This window comes from Triticum urartu, chromosome 3 (genome assembly GCF_003073215.2).
Source record: "Triticum urartu cultivar G1812 chromosome 3, Tu2.1, whole genome shotgun sequence".
Lineage (NCBI taxonomy): Eukaryota > Viridiplantae > Streptophyta > Magnoliopsida > Poales > Poaceae > Triticum > Triticum urartu.
Genome location: NC_053024.1, coordinates 63,086,228 through 63,104,374, shown reverse-complemented (window position 1 = coordinate 63,104,374; position 18,147 = coordinate 63,086,228).

The window sequence follows — 18,147 nt, the reverse complement described above, 5'->3', positions numbered from 1 at the left end:
AATCATTGTCTTCAGCGAGTCACTGGTTTCATCTTCCCTTCCCTTTACTTACTGTTACTCCTTGTGAAGTCATTGTATGTTCGCACTATCTTTTGTCTTCACTGAGTGACTGCGTGTTCTGTGTGGCTTCACAATATCTTCCTACCTGATCCTTACTACATTGCTGCTATTAGTCATTGTGCTTTCACTCTATTGAATACTTGACTATGGCTTGCCTAGTGTAGTCTACCTTCCGCTGCAGGGTAATAGGTTTATTTCTATCGTCTGTCTTCATAACTTCCACGTTTTGAAGACTTTCATAAAAATCGCCTATTCACCCCCCCTCTAGTCGATATAACGCACTTTCACCGTGACTCACAGATTCCTTCCAAAACCAGATGCAGGGACCGATGATACCATTCCAGGTGTTTCGACAGAGCTCAAGTGGGAGTTCGATGAGGACTCGGGATGATACTACGTTTCTTTCCCAGATAATCAGTAGTGGTGCCCAGTTGGGGCGATCGGAGACTTTGTCGCATTTGGGGGTTGATCTTTATTTTGGTTCCATAGTCGGACCTTGAGTGAATTTGGATGAATGTAATGACTTATTCATGTATTTGTGTGACATGGCAAGTGTAAGCCAACTATGTACCTTTCCCCTTTATTTATTTATTTATATGGGTTGTTGTGAAGATTACCTCACTTGCGACATTGCTTTCAATGCGGTTATGCCTCTAAGTCGTGCTTCGACACATAGGAGATATAACCGCATCGAGGGCGTTACATTTCCCCTCTGGTCCTTGGCCTCCATGGCATGGGAGGGGCAAGAGCCCCTCCGAGATTGGATCTGTCTCTCTGTCTCCCTCTGTTTCTGCGTTCCCAGATTCTTCCCTTTCACCGTTTCTTATATTCCTGGAGATCCGTAACTCTGATTGGGCTGAAATTTTGACACGATCTCTATCCGGAAATTAGCTTTCTTGCGGCGAAAGAAGGGCTCCAACCGCCTTACGGGGTGGCCATGAGGGTCAGGGGAGCGCCTGACACCCTGGGGCGCGCCCCCTACCTCGTGCCCCCCTCGGGCACCGTCTCGCGATGATTCCACTTCCCAAAATTCATAAATATTCCGAAATAAATCTCCGTCAGTTTTTATTCCGTTTGGACTCCGTTTGGTATGGGTTTTCTACGAAACAAAAAACATGCAACAAACAGGAACTGGCACTCGGCACTGGATCAATATGTTAGTCCCAAAAATAGTATAAAAAGTTGCCAAAAGTATATGAAAGTTGTAGACTATTGGCATGGAACAATCGAAAATTATAGATACGACGGAGACGTATCAGAGAGCCACCATCCGGAGCCTCGTCGCCGTCGCCAACAAAGACGAGCCACGGCCGGCAGGGCCCTCGGGCCGACGCTTCGTTGAGCCACCACACGCCAACGGTGGAAGGACCGGGGGAGCTGCAGCCATAGTGCACTCTCCTCCCCCGCGCCAGCCGCCGCCGGTGCTGGTCCGTCGTAACGGCGCTGGTGATAACATTTCCATAGCGTCGTCCAACCCCCGGACCCACCGCGATCAACGCCAAGTTCTTCGGGAGCGAGTCCATGAAGACGCTCGAACCACGATCGAGCGTCGGCGTGATACACGCCACCAGTCGGATAAGCGGGCGGGACCCGCTATGGACCACCCAGCACCGGGGGGCTCCGGTGGCCTACCTTACGAGGTGGGTTGCCCAGCCTTTACCCGTGAGTTGCGGCTGTTCAAGTGGCCATCCCACCGCACGTTCAAGCCCGACGTCGACGAGAAGTACAACGGCAAGACCCACCCGTCAGAGTTCCTCAGCATCTACACCATCGCGATGCAAGATGCCGGAGCTCGCGACGACAAGGTGCTTGCCAATTACTTCCCGTTGGCACTGAAGCCCAACGTCATGTCTTGGTTGATGCACTTGCCGGCGGATTCCGTTTCTTCTTGGTCGGATCTGTGCCATGAGTTCGTTGGTGCCTTCACCGGAGGCCACCAAGCTCATGGCCAGGCCAGTGATTTGCATATCATTCCCTAGAAGGAAGGGGAAACCCTGCGCAAGTACATCCAGAGATTCATCCGGGTGTAGTACAACATCCCCGATGTTCATCCCGCCGCCGTGATTAGCGCGCTCCATCAGAACGTGCACAACCGCAAGATGCGCGAAGAGCTGGCGATGAACAAGGTTAAGGATGTGGCCGAACTTTATGTTCTGGCCGATAGGTGCGCCCGGGATGAAGAGGGAAGGAAGTACCCCGGCAAGGACGCCAGCGTGGAAACTGACTCTACTGATGAAGACACCGCCGCCCCGACGAAGAAGAGCCGTCGTCGCAATAGGAAATGCAAGGGCAAGGTCATGCTTGCTGTCGAGGGAACCGACGACACCGGTGCCGCCAAGAAGGCCATGGCAGACGACCCCGGCAAGGAGATTGCCGGGTGCGCCGCCTGCCGGGCCTTGGCGGTTGCCAACAAGCCAGGAGGCCCCGACAAGCAGTATTGCAAGATCCACCGCACCAAGGGCCACAACCTCCAGAACTGCCGACAGGTCGAGCTGCTTGCCGAAAAGCAAAAGGCCGAGTATGAGAGGCGGGACAAGGAGAAGGGTCAGGATGGTGCCGAAGGATCCGGCAAGAAGCGTGGTGGGCAAGGAGGTCGCCGCAGCAAGGATAACTAGCAAGAGAGGCCCGCTCGGGGCCGCGACAAGAAGCAGGAAGACGATGATCATGACGAGGACGATGAGTCCGGCGAGCAAGAGTTTTAGAAGGCTACGGAGGCCATGTGCGTCGATGGTGGCGCCTCGCTGCACACTTCTCACCGCCAGCTCAAGCAGTGGGCGCGTGAGATTACAGCAGCAGAGCCATTGTTTGACGCTTAGAAGCCACTGAAGTGGTCCAGCACACCCCTCATCTTTGACGCCGAGGACTACCCTGACCGCACGACTGCGGTCGAGTGTTTGCCGTTGTTAGTCTCGCCAACGATACGCAACCTTAAGGTGAACAATATGTTGGTTGACGACGGGGCCGGCATGAACCTGATCTCACCCGTCGTGATCAAAAGGCTGCAAATTCCTGATGGAGACCACGAGGAAACATGTATGTTTCAAGGGGTCAATTCGGGAAGGAGACAGCCGAAGGGGAAGGTCACATTGCCCGTGACGTTTGGAGGTGAGTTGAACTACAGGACGGAAAGGATCGTCTTCGATGTGGCCGAGATCCCCTTGCCCTACAACGGGATCCTCGGCTGCCCGACACTAGCCAAGTTCATGGCGGCATCGCACTACGCCTACAACACGCTAAAGATGCATGGGCCGGTGACCATCATCATTGTCCCCTCCGACAAGAAGGACGCATTGATCTGCGCTGACCAACTCTATCGAGGAGCAGTTGCAGCAGCTGCCGCCAAGGCACTTGCTCCTGCCGTTGAAGCCCCGGGAGGGAAGAAGAAGACCGACAAGACCTCTCGCACCCACTCCGGCAAGCGCACCTCTTCGGAGTGATGTGCTACCGTCGAGGACGTGCCCGAGAGCTCTACCGGCAAGAGCAAGAAATCCAGAGCTGCACCACCAGAGACCAAGAGGGTGTCTGTCAAGGCGGATGGCACGGGAGGGGCTTTCACCATAAGCTCCACCCTCGACATCAAATAGGAAAGCGCGCTCGTCGCTTTCCTGCGGGCGAATGTCGATGCGTTTGCGTGGCAAGCATCCGACATCCCCGGCGTTCCCAGGGAAGTGATTGAGCACCACCTTGCTGTCTGTCCCCATGCGCGACCCGTCAAGCAGAAGGTCAGGAAACAAGCTTTGGAACAACAGGAGTTCATCACAGAGGAGATCAAGAAATTGGAAGCGGCAGGTTTGGTGAGAGGAGTGCTCCATCCGACGTGGTTGGCCAATCCGGTGGTGGTGCACAAGGCAAATGGGAAGTGGAGGCTGTGTATTGACTACACATATGTCAATAAGGCTTGTCCTAAGGACCCCTTCTCGTTGCCGCGCATCAACCAGATTGTTGACTCCACGACCGGGTGTGATATTTTGTCATTCCTCGACGCCTACTCGGGCTACCACCAGATCTTCATGATAAGAGAAGATGACGAGAAGACAACATTTATCACCCCATGTGGTACGTATTGCTTTTTACGGATGCCTTTCGGGTTGAAGAGTGCTGGCTCGACATTCGCAAGGGCGGTCCAGATTGGTTTTGAGCCCCAGCTACATAGAAATATGGAAGTTTATATGGATGACATAGTGGTCAAAACCAAGGACAAGGCGACCCTTGTACAAGACTTAGAAGAGACGTTTGCCAACCTACGCAAGATCAACCTCAAGCTGAACCCTGAGAAGTGTGTCTTTGGTGTCCCGTCAGGAAAACTTCTTGGGTTCTTTGTGTCGCAGCGTGGGATCGAGGCAAACCCAGACAAGATTAAGGCTATTGAGCAGATTGAGGCACCCAAGCGGATCAAGGATGTGCGCCGGCTCACTGGCTGCGTTGCCGCCATGAGCAGATTCATCTCCAAGTCCGCCGAGTGTGCCCTTCCCTTTTTCAAAATCTTGAAGAAGGCAGGCACAATGGAGTGGACCCCAGAGGCCGAGGCGGCGTTGCAGGATCTGAAGAAATACCTTTCCTCTACACCAATACTGGTTGCGCCTAAATCACAAGAGCCGTTGCTGCTGTATCTGGCGGCAACGAATCAGGTGGTCAGCGCTGCACTAGTGGCGCAGAGGGAGGTCGACGAAGAGGCAATGGCAGCGACATGACCGACAGATGGCAAGTCAGAGATTCCCCCGGCAGGGCCTGGTGCCAGCAAGGCGGGGCCCGCGGCAGAGTCTGACGCCATCGGGACAGGGCCCGCGCAGCCAAGTGAAGTGGTGCAGAAGAAGAAGATGATGCAGCACCCGGTTTACTTTGTCAGCTCCCTCTTGCAGGGGGCAGGTCAAGGTACTCCGGTGTGCAAAAATTTCTCTTCGGCCTCGTGATGGCCTCGAGGAAGCTGTGTCATTACTTCCAAGCCCACGAGATCACTATTGTCACCCGCCTCCCGTTGCAACGGATACTGCACAACCCAGATGCAACCGGAAGGATTGTGGAGTGGGCCTTGGAGTTGTCAAGCTTTGGGTTGAAGTTTGAAAGTACTTCAACAATCCAGAGCAGAGTCTTGAGGAGTTCATTGCAGAATGGACATCAACGCCTGATGAAGAAATCCAGGAAACCGATCTCCCCGACAAGGAAGCAAGTTGCGACTGGATCATGTACTTTGATGGGGCTTTCTCGCTGCAAGGCGCCGGTGTGCTGCTTGTCGCACCCACCGGAGAGCACCTCAAGTATGTGATCCAGATGCACTTTCCCAGAGATATGTCGACAAACAACACTGCTGAGTACGAGGAGCTGCTTGCCGGTCTCAGGAACGCGGCAAACCTCGGGGTGAAGAAGCTCATCATCAGGGGTGATTCGCAGCTTGTCGTCAGACAAGTCAACAAAGACTATCAGAGTCCGTTGATGGAGGCCTACGTAGATGAGGTGAGGAAGCTGGAGGAGCGCTTCTGCGGTATACAAGCGGAGCATGTTCCCCGAGCGGAGAACGACATCGCTGACTACCTGTCAAAGCGCGCTGCATTCAAGCTACCTGTGGAACCAAGTGCCTTTTTGCTTCGGTTAACTCAACCATTCGTCGAACCATCAACGGAGCAGAACAAGCGGAGGAAATCAGGCCCGGGCAAGTACTTTCCCATCGAGCCCTCAGGAGCCACCAGCAAGGGTGTTGCCGCGGATTCCGAGCCCGCCAAGGGGCAGCTGGCTCCGGCAGGGCACCGAACCCTGGCCGTAGAGACGGCTGCCCCATGGTGGAAGAGATGCCTTTGGTCCTTGCCGTCAAGCCATAGGCTCCGGCATGGGCCACAGCATACCGTCCGTTTCCTACAGACAGGGGAACTTCCTGAGGAGCAGGAAGAAGCAAAAAAAAGTAGCCCGTCGGTCTGCCTTGTACCAGTTCGTCGATGACGTCCTGTACAGAAAAAGACAAAAGGTGTGAAATTGAAGTGCATCACCGAGAGGAAGGACTGGAGCTGTTAGCAGAGATACATGGAGGCATATGTGGCTCCCACATAGGGTCGAGGGCCCTTGCCGGCAAGTCATTCCTGCAAGGCTTCTTCTGGCCCACCGCTCCAGGATGCGACGACACTAGTAGCCAGGTGTGAGGCGTGCCAGTTCCATTCGAAGAAGCTTCATCAACCAGCTCAAGCCCTTCAAACAATCCCTCTATCCTGGCCGTGTTCGGTCTGGCGGCTCGACATACTGGGCCCTTTCCCTCGCGCTGTCGGGGGCTTTGAGTACTTGTACGTTGCAATCGACAAGTTCACAAAGTGGCCGGAGGTGGAGGCAGTGAGGAAGGTTACAGCACAGTCGGCCGTCAAGTTCTTCAAGGGGCTAGTCTGCCGTTTTGGTGTACCAAACAGGGTCATCACTGATATGTCTCCAACGTATCTATAATTTTTGATTGCTCCATGCTATATTATCTACTGTTTTGGACATTATTGGGCTTTATTATCCACTTTTATATTATTTTGGGACTAACCTATTAACCGGAGGCCCAGCCCAGAATTGTTGTTTTTTGCCTGTTTTAGGGTTTCGAAGAAAAGGAATATCAAATGGAGTCCAAACGGAATGAAACCTTCGCGAACGTGATTTTCTCATCGAATACAACTCAGGAGACTTGGACCCTGCGTCAAGACACATAACAGGAGGCCACGAGGTAGGGGGGCACGCCTACCCCCCTCCCCAGGCGCGCCCTCCACCCTTGTGGGCCCCCTGTTGCTCCACTGACATACTTCTTCCTCCTATATATACCCACGTACCCCCAAACGATCAGATACGGAGCCAAAACCCTAATTCCACCGCCGCAACTTTCTATATCCACGATATCCCATCTTGGGGCCTGTTGCGGAGCTCCGCCGAAGGGGGCATCGATCACGGAGGGCTTCTTCATCAACACCATAGCCCCTCCGATGAAGTGTGAGTAGTTTACCTTAGACCTACGGGTCCATAGTTAGTAGCTAGATGGCTTCTTCTCTCTTTTTGGATCTCAATACAATGTTCTCCCCCTCTCTTGTGGAGATCTATTCGATGTAATCTTCTTTTTGCGGTGTGTTTGTTGAGATCGATGAATTGTGGGTTTATGATCAAGTCTATCTATAAATAATATTTGAATCTTCTCTGAATTCTTTTATGTATGATTGGTTATCTTTGCAAGTCTCTTCGAATTATCAGTTTGGTTTGGCCTGCTAGATTGATCTTTCTTGCAATGGGAGAAGTGCTTAGCTTTGGGTTCAATCTTGCGGTGTCCTTTCCCGATGACAGTAAGGGCAGCAAGGCACGTATTGTATTGTTGCCATCGAGGATAACAAGATGGGGTTTTCATCATATTGCATGAGTCTATCCCTCTACATCATGTCATCTTGCTTAAGGCGTTACTCTGTTTTTAACTTAATACTCTAGATGCATGCTGGATAGCGGTCGATGAGTGGAGTAATAGTAGTAGATGCAGGCAGGAGTCGGTCTTCTTGTCTCGGACGTGATGCCTATATACATGATCATACCTAGATATTCTCATAACTATGCTCAATTCTGTCAATTGCTCAACAGTAATTTGTTCACCCACCGTAGAATACTTATGCTCTCGAGAGAAGCCAGTAGTGAAACCTATGGCCCTCGGGTCTATCTTTACCATATCAATCTCCTACTACTTAGTTATTTACTTTGCCTTTATTTTACTTTGCATCTTTATCATAAAAATACTAAAAATACTATCTTTATCATATCTATCAGATCTCACTCTCGTAAGTGGCCCTATAGGGATTGACAACCCCTATTTGCGTTGGTTGCGAGGATTTATTTGTTTTGTGCAGGTGGGGGACTCATGCGTAGCCTCCTACTGGATTCATACCTTGGTTCTCAAAAACTGAGGGAAATACTTATGCTACTTTGCTGCATCATCCCTTCCTCTTCGGGGAAAACCAATGCAGTGCTAAAAGAGGTAGCAAGAAGGATTTTTGGCGCCGTTGTCGGGGAGGTCTTCGCAAAAGTCAACATACCAAGTACCCATCACATACCCTTATCTCCCGCATTACATTATTTGCCATTTGCCTCTCGTTTTCCTCTCCCCACTTCACCCTTGCCGTTTTATTCGCCCTCTCTCTCTATCTTCCCTCTCTTTCTCTTTTTGCCTCTTTTTATCCGCTTGCTTTTTGTTTGCTTGTGTGTCACGATGGCTCAAGATAATACTAAATTGTGTGACTTCACCAATACCAACAACAATGATTTTATTAGCACTCCGATTGCTCCTCTTACCGATGCTGAATCTTGTGAAATTAATGCTGCTTTGCTGAATCTTGTTATGAAATATTCGTTCTCCGGCCTTCCTAGTGAAGATGCCGCTACCCATCTAAATAGCTTCGTTGATTTGTGTGACATGCAAAAGAAGAAATATGTGGATAATGATATTGTTAAATTGAAGCTATTTTCTTTTTCGCTTAGAGATCGTGCTAAAGCTTGGTTTTCGTCTTTGCCTAAAAATAATATTGATTCATGGAGTAAGTGCAAAGATGCTTTTATCTCTAAGTATTTTCCTCCTGCTAAGATCATCTCTCTTAGAAACGATATTATGAACTTTAAGCAACTTGATCATGAACATGTTGCACAAGCTTGGGAGAGAATGAAATTAATGGTACGTAATTGCCCTACTCATGGTTTAAATTTATGGATGATTATACAAAAATTTTATGCCGGATTGAATTTTGCTTCTAGAAATCTTTTAAATTCGGTCGCGGGAGGCACTTTTATGGAAATCACTTTAGGAGAAGCTACTAAACTCCTAAATAATATTATGGTTAATTATTCTCAATGGCATACTGAAAGATCTACTAATAAAAAGGTGCATGCGATAGAATAAATTAATGTTTTGAGTGGAAAGATGGATGAACTTATGAAATTATTTGCTAATAAGAGTGTTACTTCTGATCCTAATGATATGCCCTTGTCTACTTTGATTGAGAATAATAATGAATCTATGGATGTGAATTTTGTTGGTAGGAACAATTTTTGTAACAACGCGTATAGAGGAAATTTTAATCCTAGGCCTTATCCTAGTAATCTCTCTAATAATTATGGTAATTCCTACAACAATTCTTATGGAAATTATAATAAGATTCCCTCTGATTTTGATTCTAATATTAAAGAATTTATTACTTCGCAAAAGAATTTTAATGCTATGATTGAAGAAAAATTGCTTAAGATTGATGATTTGGCTAGGAACTTGATAGAATTGCTCTTGATGTTGATTCTTTGAAACTTAGATCTATTCCAACTAAGCATGATATCAATGAGTCTCTCAAGTCCACGAGAATTTCCATTGATGAGTGCAAAAAAAGAACCGCTAGGATGCGTGCTAAGAAAGACGCCTTTATAAAAGCGTGTTCTTCTAGTTCCTATGAAAATAATGATGAAGATCTAAAAGTTATTGATGTGTCCCCTATTAAATCTTTGTTTTGCAATATGAATCTTGATAATGATGGGACTGAATATGATCCACCTTTACCTAGAAGGCGTTCCAAGAATTCTGAATCTTTTGATCTTGATGCTAAATTTGATAAAAGTGGGATTGAAGAAATTAAAACCCTAGATGTTGCTAAACCCACTATTATGGATTTCAAGGAATTTAACTATGAAAATTGCTCTTTGATCGATTGTATTTCCTTGTTGCAATCCGTGCTAAATTCTCCTCACGCTTATAGTCAAAATAAAGCGTTTACTAAACATATCGTTGATGCCTTGATGCAATCTTATGAAGAAAAACTTGAATTGGAAGTTTCTATCCCTAGAAAACTTTATGATGAGTGGGAACCAATTATTAAAATTAAAATTAAAATTAAAGATCATGAATTCTATGCTTTATGTGATTTGGGTGCTAGTGTTTCCACGATTCCAAACACTTTGTGTGATTTGTTAGGTTTCCGTGATTTTGATGATTGCTCTCTAAACTTGCACCTTGCGGATTCCACTATTAAGAAACCTATGGGAAGAATTAATGATATTCTTATTGTTGCAAATAGGAATTATGTGCCCGTAGATTTTATTGTTCTTGACATAGACTGCAATCCTTCATGTCCTATTATTCTTGGTAGACCTTTCCTTAGAACGATTGGTGCAATTATTGATATGAAGGAAGGAAATATTAGATTCCAATTTCCATTAAGGAAAGGCATGGAACACTTTCCTAGAAAGAAAATTAAATTACCTTATGAATCTATTATGAGAGCCACTTATGGATTGCCTACCAAAGATGGCAATACCTAGATCTATTCTTGCTTGTTATGCCTAGCTAGGGGCGTTAAACGATAGCGCTTGTTGGGAGGCAACCCAATTTTATTTTTATTCCTTGCTTTTTGCTCCTGTTTAGTAATAAATAAATTATCTAGCCTCTGTTTTGGTTGTGTTTTTTGTGTTTAATTAGTGTTTGTGCAAAGTACAACCGTTGGGAAGACTTGGGGAAAGTCTTGTTGAACTTGCTGTAAAAAACAGAAACTTTAGCGCTCACGAGAACTGCTGTCATTTTTATTGGGAAGTGCTGTTTAGTTAATTATTTTTGCAGATGATTAATAGATAAATTCGTCACGTCCAGAAATTTATTTTAGAATTTTTGGGGTTCCAGATCTTGCGCTAGCTACAGATTACTACAGATTGTTCTGTTTTTGACAGATTCTGTTTTTCGTGTGTTGTTTGCTTATTTTGATGAATCTATGGCTAGTAAAATAGTTTATAAACAATAGAGAAGTTGGAATACAGTAGGTATAACACCCATATAAATAAAGAATGAGTTCATTACAGTACCTTGAAGTGGTCTTTTGTTTTCTTTCGCTAACGGAGCTCACGAGATTTTCTACTTTAAGTTTTGTGTTGTGAAGTTTTCAAGTTTTGGGTAAAGATTTGATGGATTATGGAACAAGGAGTGGCAAGAGCATAACCTTGGGGATGCCCATGGCACCCCCAAGATAATCTAAGGACACCTAAAAGCCAAAGCTTGTGGATGCCCTGGAAGGCATCCCCTCTTTCGTCTACTTCTATCGGTAACTTTACTTGGAGCTATATTTTTATTTACCACATGATATGTGTTTTCCTTGGAGCGTCTTGTATGATTTGAGTGTTTTCTTGTTAGTTTACCACAATCATCCTTGCTGTACACACCTTTTGAGAGGGCCATACATGATTTGGAATTTGTTAGAATACTCTATGTGCTTCGCTTATATCTTTTGAGTTATATAATTTTTCTCTAGTGCTTCACTTATATATTTTAGAGCATGGTGGTGGATTTGTTTTATAGAAACTATTGATCTCTCATGCTTCACTTAGATTATTTTGAGAGTCTTAATAGCTTGGTAATATTCTTAAAATCCTAATATGCTTGGTATGCAGGATAATAATAAAACTCTCTTACGAGTGTGTTGAATACTATGAGAAGTTTGATACTTGATAATTGTTTTGAGATATGGAGATGGTGATATTAAAGTCATGCTAGTTGAGTAGTTGTGAATTTGAGAAATAGTTGTGTTGAAGCTTGTGATTCCGTAGCATGCACATATGGTGAACCGTTATGTGATGAAATCGGAGCATGATTTATTTATTGATTATCTTCCTTATGAGTGGCGGTCGGGGACGAGCGATGGTCTTTTCCTACCAATCTATCCCCCTAGGAGCATGCGCGTAATACTTTGCTTTGATAACTTGTAGATTTTTGCAATAAGTATATGAGTTCTTTATGACTAATGTTGAGTCCATGGATTATACGCACTCTCACCCTTCCACCTTTGCTAGCCTCTTTAATACCGCGCACCTTTTGTCGGTATCATACACCCACCATATACCTTCCTCAAAACAGCCACCATACCTACCTATTATGGCAATTCCATAGCCATTCCGAGATATATTGCCATGCAACTTTCCACCGTTCCGTTTATGACACACTCCATTGTCATATTGCTTAGCATGATCATGTAGTTGACATAGTATTTGTGGCAAAGCCACCGTTCATGATTCTTTCATACTTGTCACTCATGCATCATTGCATATCCCGGTACACCGCCGGAGGCATTCACATAGAGTCATATTTTGTTCTAAGTATCGAGTCGTAATTGTTGAGTTGTAAGAAAAATAAAAGTGTGGTGATCATCATTATTAGAGCATTGTCCCAGTGAGGAAAGAATGATGGAGACTATGATTCCCCCACAAGTCGAGATGAGACTCTGGACGAAAAATAAAAAAAGAGAAAGAAAAGAGGCCAAAAAAAGAGAAAAGGCCCAAATAAAAAAATAAAAAAAGAGAGAAAAAAGAGAAGGGACAATGTTACTATCCTTTTACCACACTTGTGCTTCAAAGTAGCACCATGATCTTCATAGTAGAGAGTCTCCCATGTTATCACTTTCATATACTAGTGGGAATTTTTCATTATAGAACTTGGCTTGTATATTCCAATGATGGGCTTCCTCAAATTGCCCTAGGTCTTCATGAGCAAGCAAGTTGGATGCACACCCACTCAGTTTATTTTTGAGCTTTCATATACTTATAGCTCTAGTGCATCCGTTGCATGGCAATCCCTACTCACTCACATTGATATCTATTGATGGTCATCTCCATAGCCCGTTGATACGCCTAGTTGATGTGAGACTATCTTCTCCTTTTTGTTTTCTCCACAACGACCACTCTATTCCACCTATAGTGCTATATCCATGGCTCACGCTCATGTATTTGCGTAAAGATTGAAAAAGTTTTGAGAATGTCAAAAGTATGAAACATTGCTTGGCTTGTCATCGGGGTTGTGCATGATTTAAATATATTGTGTGGTGAACATAGAGCATAGTCAGACTATATGATTTCGTAGGGATGACTTTCTTTAGCCATGTTATTTTGAGAAGACATAATTGCTTTGTTAGTATGCTTGAAGTATTATCATTTTCATGTCAATATGAACTTTTGTCTTGAATCTTTCGGATCTGAATATTCATACCACAATTAAGAAGAATTACATTAAAATTATGCCAAGTAGCAATCCACATCAAAAATTCTGTTTTATCATTTACCTACTCGAGGACGAGCAGGAATTAAGCTTGGGGATGCTTGATACATCTCCAATGTATCTATAATTTTTGATTGCTCCATGCTATATTATCTACTGTTTTGGACATTATTGGGCTTTATTATCCACTTTTATATTATTTTGGGACTAACCTATTAACCGGAGGCCCAGCCCAGAATTGTTGTTTTTTGCCTGTTTTAGGGTTTCGAAGAAAAGGAATATCAAATGGAGTCCAAACGGAATGAAACCTTCGCGAACGTGATTTTCTCATCGAATACAACTCAGGAGACTTGGACCCTGCGTCAAGACACATAACAGGAGGCCACGAGGTAGGGGGGCACGCCTACCCCCCTCCCCAGGCGCGCCCTCCACCCTTGTGGGCCCCCTGTTGCTCCACTGACATACTTCTTCCTCCTATATATACCCACGTACCCCCAAACGATCAGATACGGAGCCAAAACCCTAATTCCACCGCCGCAACTTTCTATATCCACGATATCCCATCTTGGGGCCTGTTGCGGAGCTCCGCCGAAGGGGGCATCGATCACGGAGGGCTTCTGAGGGCTTCTACATCAACACCATAGCCCTCCGATGAAGTGTGAGTAGTTTACCTCAGACCTACGGGTCCATAGTTAGTAGCTAGATGGCTTCTTCTCTCTTTTTGGATCTCAATACAATGTTCTCCCCCTCTCTTGTGGAGATCTATTCGATGTAATCTTCTTTTTGCGGTGTGTTTGTTGAGACCGATGAATTGTGGGTTTATGATCAAGTCTATCTATGAATAATATTTGAATCTTCTCTGAATTCTTTTATGTATGATTGGTTATCTTTGCAAGTCTCTTCGAATTATCAGTTTGGTTTGGCCTACTAGATTGATCTTTCTTGCAATGGGAGAAGTGCTTAGCTTTGGGTTCAATCTTGCGGTGTCCTTTCCCAGTGACAGTAAGGGCAAAGGCACATATTGTATTGTTGCCATCGAGGATAACAAGATGGGGTTTTCTTCATATTGCATGAGTCTATCCCTCTACATCATGTCATCTTGCTTAAGGCGTTACTTTGTTTTTAACTTAATACTCTAGATGCATGCTGGATAGCGGTCGATGAGTGGAGTAATAGTAGTAGATGCAGGCAGGAGTCGTCTACTTGTCTCGGACGTGATGCCTATATACATGATCATACCTAGATATTCTCATAACTATGCTCAATTCTGTCAATTGCTCAACAGTAATTTGTTCACCCACGTAGAATACTGTATGCTCTCGAGAGAAGCCACTAGTGAAACCTATGGCCCCCGGGTCTATCTTTATCATATCAATCTCCTACTACTTAGTTATTTACTTTGCTATTTACTTTGCCATTATTTTACTTTGCATCTTTATCATAAAAATACCAAAAATATTATCTTTATCATATCTATCAGATCTCACTCTCGTAAGTGGCCCTATAGGGATTGACGACCCCTATTTGTGTTGGTCGCGAGGATTTATTTGTTTTGTGCAGGTGCGAGGGACTCGCGCGTAGCCTCCTACTGGATTGATACCTTGGTTCTCAAAAACTGAGGGAAATACTTACGCTACTTTGTTGCATCATCCCTTCCTCTTCGGGGAAAACCAACGCAGTGCTAAAAGAGGTAGCAATCACCGACAATGGCACGCAGTTCACAAGCCACACCTTCATGCAATACATCCAAGACCTCGGCAGCAAGGTTAGTTTTGCTTCCGTGGCACAACCCCGGAGCAACGGCCAGGCGGAGAGGGCAAATGCTGAAGTGTTGCGAGGCCTGAGAACGAAGAATTTTGACAGGCTGCACAAGAGCGGAAGGTGCTGGATTGATGAGTTGCCGGCGGTTCTTTGGTCGATCAGGACGACGCCAAATCGAGCCACCGGCCAGACAGACTTTGTCCTAGTATATGGGGCAGAAGCAGTTCTCCCCACATAACTCATATACGGGTCACCTCGAGTGATCGCTTATGACGAGCTTGAGCAAGAGCAGTTGCGGCAAGATGACGCAACGCTCCTTGAGGAAGATCGTCTTCGGGCGCCTGTGAGAGCAGCACGCTACCAGCAAGCCTTGCGCCACTACCATAGCCGCAAGGTTCATGCCCGAAGCTTTGAGGAAGGCGACCTTCTTCTTCGGCGCGTTCAGTCGGCCAAGAATTCCAACAAGTTGACGCCAAATTGGGAAGGACCTTATCGGGTAATACGAGTCACCAGGCCCGGCACAGTCCGCCTAGAGACCGAAGATGCTGTCCCAGTGAGAAATTCCTAGAACATCGAACATCTTCACAAGTTTTACCCATAAGGAGTGGTTGTCGGGCCTCCCGGAAAACCACCTTTTGTACAAGCCTTGTCGGCAAGGCATGTAACCCTCTGTACAAAGCCAAGTGCAGACCCTGAGCATAAATAAACGAAGCGCTGGCGCCCTAAGTTATAGCATGCATGCTAGGTTAAGTCTCTCCCTCGGTTAGGGTTGATAGTGCTTAGCGGCGACTAACCCCTAGCCTAGAGGTCGAGTGTGCATCTTTCTGTTCTCTTTGGTTCGCAGGGCACACAGACACTTCTGCTGAGCCGCTTGGGAAAAAGAGAACAAACCGGCGCTCCGGCCCTGGCAGGCCAAGACTGCTGGGGGCTGAAGATACAAGGATCCAACCACGGCAAGCCAAGGTCTCCGGGGGCTGCGAATTCAGATAAGTCTTTCATCCCCCTGTTATGCGTTTTCGTATAGAACTGGGACATGTGAAACCTCGTTTATGTTCTTTAAAACCACCGTGCTCCCCCTTTCCTGTACCAAAGAGCAACTTCCTGGGTCGGAATTTGGTAGTAGTCGTGGTGGCGAGGAGATGAACTAGGGGCCTAACTCTACTTCGCCCCTGCCTCTGCCAAGAGCGCGAGAATGGTCGACTGAAGTGGGGAGACGGTAAGGCCTGTTGCCGGGCGACAATGTTTATCTTAAAAATAACAATGATTCATCCTTGGCATGGGCCTCGCTCACGCACAAAGAACCCGGCAAGCACCCTTTTTCATTAAAAACATCCCATACAGATACAGTTCATACAGAATTTAAAACATGAGCAAGGGGATTACAAGTCTTAAAATTAACAAGTGCCCACAGGCTTACAAACTAAAAAGAGATAAGGTGCCCGTAATCCCTTTCTTGTCCCTCTCCTCAGAAGGTGGAACAAGGCAGCAGGAGGGCAAAAAGAGCGCATAGGCAAGGTACGAGGAGCAGAAGGCACCAAGAGAACATCTTGGTACCAGGAAAGGAGCTGGAAGACAAGGCAGCGGGCCGGTAATACGCGACGAAGGCGTCGGTGCCCGCATACTCCGATTTGACGGCTGCCACCCGCCTTCTTCGCCTTCTCCGGCCCTCCTACGCCAGCTGCCCAAGGAGACGACGGGGAGCGCCCCGATGGAGAGCTTGGTGAGGAAGGCCCTTGGCAGGGCACGTGGCCGAGGGAGGGGCAGCGCGGTCTATCGAAGTCGGAGTCGGCATCCTGCCGCTCGACTCCCTCGTCGTCGCTGTCGCTGTCCTCCTCGTCACTCCCGCTTGAGGGTGAATCTTCATTGTCGGAGGAGCTCTCCATGCAGAACTTTAGACGAGTTTCAAGATCTCCAAAGATCTTGATGGAGAGCAGGCCGCCCTCCATTAACTTGAAGTAGAGGATGAGCCCCACCGTCAGGCTATGGATGCGAGCAAATGTCTTCCATCCGCGACAGAGGTACATAACATGAGGAGCGGGGAAGTCGACGTCGACCCGCATGCCGCCGGTCCTGCAGCCCCTCATGTGCAATCTGAGGGTCTGGGACGGATCGAGCTCCATTTCCTGAGCAAAGGGGGTGAGGAGACGGAGACGACGATGCGGTGTTCGGCGCAGCCTGATGAAGAACTCGCGGGGCTGGTCCCCGACGTGTCCCTCCGTCGCCGGAGGCACCGCTGGCGGAGGCACGGCCATCGCGGTGCCTCGTCCCCCTCTCCCCCGACCGCCGCGGCAACCTCGGCCATGCCCCCTCTCCCTTCCTCTCATGGCCGGCTCCACCGCCATGGGCTCATGGGAAGGAGGGAGGCGCTGACGAGCAGCAACCCTCGCCGCCACCGTCGAAGGCCCAGCACCTCCTCTCGCCATGGCAGGTGGAAGAAAGGAGCAAAGATGGAGGAAGATGGCTACTGAAGGAATGTGGGATGACGCCCCCCTCTCCCTCCTTAAAAAGTGGCGGGGTCGAGGCTCAGCCGCCCCACTCAGCCAATCTAGCCATCGGAGGCGCAGGGAATCAGGACCGACCCGTTGCCCCAATCAGCGACGGCCCGGTTTCCCGCCTCCACCGCCTGCCACTTGCATGGAGGACGCGTGATGAGCGAGCATGATCGAAAGGACAGGTGAGGCGACCGTTCCCCGCCCCGTGATCGTGGGGCGTGGGTGCCTTGAAGACTGCGACCCGAGTCCACCCAGTAAATGAGCCGTGCCTCCACGCCTCCCTCTTTTTATGGGGAAGGCGCGAGCCGCCTCTTTACTATGATGTGACGCATGCATGTGGAAACCGTCCCACGCATGACCCCCACGTCATGCATGACCCTCCACGTCGCGCGCAGGTCGTGGGGAAGCGCGGCGGACGAAAAATTTCTGCGGTAAAATCCCGCCCCGACTGCCCGCGCACCGTTTTGGCCCTGGCCCAACAACGTGTCGCGCTTATGTGTGGCCCAGGCCCGGGGGCTCCTATTGGTGTACAAAAGTAGGGGCACTCCTTTTTACCCCTTTACTTGTGCACGACAGTCGGAGCCGTGCCCACGGCCACACTAAGCAGGGCAGGGGAGGGAAGCCGGAGAGAAGCCAAAGGCGCAAGGCGATCAAAGGCAACACCAAGACCAGAAACACAAAGAGCAAAGGGGGCAAGGCGGACTCCCCCGGCAGGACCCTTGCCAGGGCAGCTTCAGCAGCCCCTGCAAGAGCCTTGCCGGGGCAACTTGCCCAACGCCAGCAGAGCGAGCCACCCTTGAGCCCAAAGGTTCCGAACGTCCTCAACAACTACGTTGGGAC